The sequence below is a fragment of the Wasmannia auropunctata genome, unplaced genomic scaffold (genome assembly GCF_000956235.1).
Source record: "Wasmannia auropunctata unplaced genomic scaffold, wasmannia.A_1.0 LD336064.1, whole genome shotgun sequence".
Lineage (NCBI taxonomy): Eukaryota > Metazoa > Arthropoda > Insecta > Hymenoptera > Formicidae > Wasmannia > Wasmannia auropunctata.
In genome coordinates this window covers 402,994-407,310 of record NW_012026826.1, presented here as the reverse complement: position 1 = coordinate 407,310, position 4,317 = coordinate 402,994, and positions in this window count along the sequence as shown.

The following is a 4,317-nucleotide window of genomic DNA, read 5'->3' as shown; positions in this document are numbered from 1 at the left end:
GACTCGACTCGAATTCTCGAAAGCGTCGCGTCGAGGATACTAGACGTACCGAATAACCCAACTTTTAGCTTCAGTTGAACTTGTCAGACCAATTGGACTGCAGCGCACACTTGCAAAACTGCAATAATCCGTATACAACATTCGCGATGATGCGAAAATCCATATCCGCTTCTCGGGGCACGCCCGCGAGGAGCGATTCACCTTCGAGCATCACCGAGGCGAGGGCGAGCCGGCCGGCGAGGTAACGCGATGGCGGCCGAGGACGTGGGGGAGATGACGATAAGGGCGGCGAGAAGCGTCGGCGGCGGCGGACTCGCGGGTACGTGGTAATAGAATGGTAAATACTTCATTAGCGCGTTACTGCACCCCGGTGGCCGAGCGATGGCCGGGAGAAATCGCGGGGCAAATGAAGCAACCCCCGTGTGGCACGCGCAGGCTGCATGAGCGCCGCGTTTCTTTCTCCCGTGCTATACTCCCCCGTCCGTGCTATACGTATATACGTGTAAGCGGGAGATCGAACTGCGAGGGAGAGAGAGAGAGAGAGAGAGAGAGAGACGAGAGAGGAGAGAGAGAGAGAGAGAGAGAGTGCATTAAGTGTCATTAAGGCACCCGAGTAATCGCCTTGACTATCTCCTGTGCGCGCGCGCATCTTTCGCGCTCCGCTCCCGCGTATTTAAGTCAGCGGTATTATAATTTTCGTGACGACTGTGTTGCAATCAGCGGCGCTATTATGGACGGTTGAGGAGGCTACTATTCACGATTGTTCGCGGGCTTGTTGGGCCACTGAGCGAGGATAACGCGGCGATCGAAAAATAACGACGAGTCCGTATAACGAGCGTTAAAAGCATCGAGTGTGGATTCGCACACTGAGCTTGTAGTTCTCTGTAGTTGTCTCTTCTCGTGCGCGATGTATTATTATCGCCTACTTCGCCGCGGATTCTTGACTCTAAATTGTCCCGCGATATTTTATTGAGATAAATTTACGCGATATGCGCTGAAAGATCATCGGTATAAATTAATTATTTTGGCTGTCATGTCATATGTATCCAATTGCAGGATGTATACATATTTACGTGGAACGCCGCTGTATCAATTTCAGTGTTAATTTAATCTTATTTCTTATTTACTACTGTCTACATGAACCGAGAATGCTGCATTAATTTTATACACAATTGGAAAATTTATGTTAAATTTAACACATCCCAAACGATCCACTCAAATTTTTGTGTTAATTTAGTGTTAATTTAATGTTAGAAAGTAACACAAATATTATGTAAAAATTAACACAATAAATGTAACACTTTGACACAATTTTGAAACAAATTGTGAAAATTATTTCTTCAGTATAAAATTAACATTTATACACGGAAAGAACAATTTTGCTGAATCCAGATCTGAAAATAATTTTTGTTCAATAATCAAAATAATTTTGTGCGAAAGTCAAAATGATTGCTAGAATATCAAAACATTTTATAGCAATATAGCAATTTATCAGTTTTAACACTCCAACAAATTATTTTGATGATTATATATATTGATATATATATTGATGACAAAAAATTATTTTCAGATCTGTATTTAGCAAAATTTTTAGACTTTAAATTTTTAGATTTTAACAAAATCGTTCTTTCCGTGTAATGTTAAATATTAACACATATATTTATCTTTTATTCATTTATTTTAGATTTATGTTTTAAAATTGCATTACTTTCATATTATTTATTCACTTATTCATAAATTGTTTTATAGTAAAATGTTAAATTTCAATTTGATACAAAATATTCAGATAACACAATCACATTACGTTAAATTAACACTCTGGATATGTTAAAAATTCAATATAAAAATTTAACAAGAAATTTAACAAGAAATGACGTTTTGAATGTAAGAATAAAATATTTTGTATTATGAATTCTGGAGAGGTCTGTCAACTTCGTCGAAGATTTTTATTTAAAAAGTATATTTTTTATTCAAAAATATATTTTAATGTAAACAATTTTTTTAACGTAAAATTACATATTAAAAAATGAAATGCGGCGCCCAGGGGACCGATTACAAAAATCCATGCAGCAGGCAGCATTAATGCGCCTTTCCCAAAAAGAGGAATCGCAATTACCGAGGATAATATTTCACGCGGGTGCAGATCGGTGTGCAGAAAAAGATCGTTTATTAAAAAAAAAAACAACCAGTAATGAGAGGCGCGGTAATAAAGTCGAGTCAAATTAATAAATCACGTTGTTTCTATACCTCGACGCCCATTTCGCGGATTGACGTGATGCTCTTTTGATCTTTCAAAATTAATTTTCTTTCAGCTCGCGCCTCGCTATGTGCAAGGAGAAATTCTTGAGAGAGCAGCATTTAAGTCAGGTGTATTACAATTTCAAGATTGTGCGCTTCGTATTATTCCCAACCCTCATCCATACCGTAGTTATAAGAGCCTCTCCATCTCTCTCCGTCTCTCTCTTTATTTTTCTTTCCGGATTACGTATCTCCTCTAGCACGTACCAGAGAGCTTTTTAAGAATCGACGAAATCTCCACCATCTTGAGTCGCGCAGAGCGAGACGGGGAAGAGTAAAAATAACCGGCGCTCGACCCAGTCGACCGGTCCCGGGGATATTCCGCAGCGAGGCAGAGAGAGAGACAGATAGAATGTGTGTGTGTGAGTGAAAGAGAGAGAGAGAGAGAGAGAGAGAGAGAGAGAGAGACACCCGTCCCGTGTGTCGATACCTCGAATTAATCACCCCTATGATCCGAGCGATCGGGGGCGCGCGCGCGCGCTCTTGAGGAATCAAGAGACTTTCGCGGACAGGTTAATGGCAATATCATTATTGCAGCCGGTCGTTATTCACTCTAACAAACTGTGCGGCGCGATGCATTAATCTCCCGAGGCAATGCATCACCGGCACCGCCGCAGTGCTTTCTCGCGTACGCGCCGCCGGGGCGGTGCGCATGCAGTGTGTGTATGCACTCGCGCGCGGCTTGCGGCATACAAGCTGCGAAAGCTTTGCCGTTGCCGCTGATGCTGGTGGTTCATGTAGCAATGTCGCCGGTAGTCTAACGTGCATATTTCACTTTCGCGCGGCGAAGTGCCGCCGGCCGTTTCTCTCTTCCTCTCTCCCTTCTTCTTCTTCTCTCTCTCTCTCTCTCTCTCTCTCTTTCTCTTGTCCTTCCACTTTCTCGAGTAGATTCGCGCTCGACTCCGGCGACCGGCCGAATTAAAGGGAATTTCGAGAGCGTGACGCCAAAGGATCTCGCCTTTCCGACTCTGGAATCCCGCCTTTTTCACGTTTCCCAAGGATTTTCGTTTAGGCACCGACGGAAACACCGACATTACATCAGCACGCGCAATAAGAGCGTGGGACTGGTTACTCCGAATATATATCTTTTTATATCGCGGCAATGCAAGATATATTGCACGAGTTATTTCAAGTGAAAAGCGTACGCGCGCGTGATAAATTTACATCTCTTCATGGCTTGAGGAAAAAAATCGATTTTTTTAAATTAAAAATTTAGAGTCAAGACTATGTAGGTACGATACGAGAGTAAAGTCGAAGATAAAAAAAAATATGTGAATGCAGAGGGTACATACAAAGCGACATATCTGCCTGGTATTTCTAGCAATACGTTCGTACTTTAGCCGTGACGCGAAACGGTGTGGCCGTGGAAATTACTTTTCTTCGACGGAGTCCCCCATGTATTATTCACTCTCCGCGCCCCTGATATTTTGCCCTTGAACGCTCTAATGCGCCCGAAAGGCACGAAGGGGAGTAAGCGGTTATGGCGTTTGACAAAAGTAACCCCGCGAGAATAAAGCACTCTTGGCTTTCCGAAACATCTTACACGCGACCTTCCCGACACCGCCGAAACTTCTCGCCCGTATCGCCCGCGTGACAAAAAAATATTATATTACAAGAAGAAATGTATAAAAAGATCTAACGTTATATTTTTGGGATAAGTTTACCGCCATTGGTAGAACGGCAATAAATTTGAATTGTAAAAGAGAGGACTATAGGACGAAAATCCGTCCTTTATCCGTTATACCTTATATTATCTATCTGCCGCGTATAATGGGCCATTTTTAACCCAAAGGAACAGAAAATAAAATTTGTACTCAATAAATAACCAAAATCCCAAGTCGCAAAATTACGGTCTCGTATAAAATTAAAAATCAAGAAATTCTAAATTACATCGGAGCATCGCAATCCTTTTTGCGGAATCGCCGTAATGCAGAGGTTAGGATAGAAAATTACTTTATTTATTATTGTCTCGTATTTCTTTCCGGATGTTTGTTTCGCCAGTGATTCTATCCTCCCCCC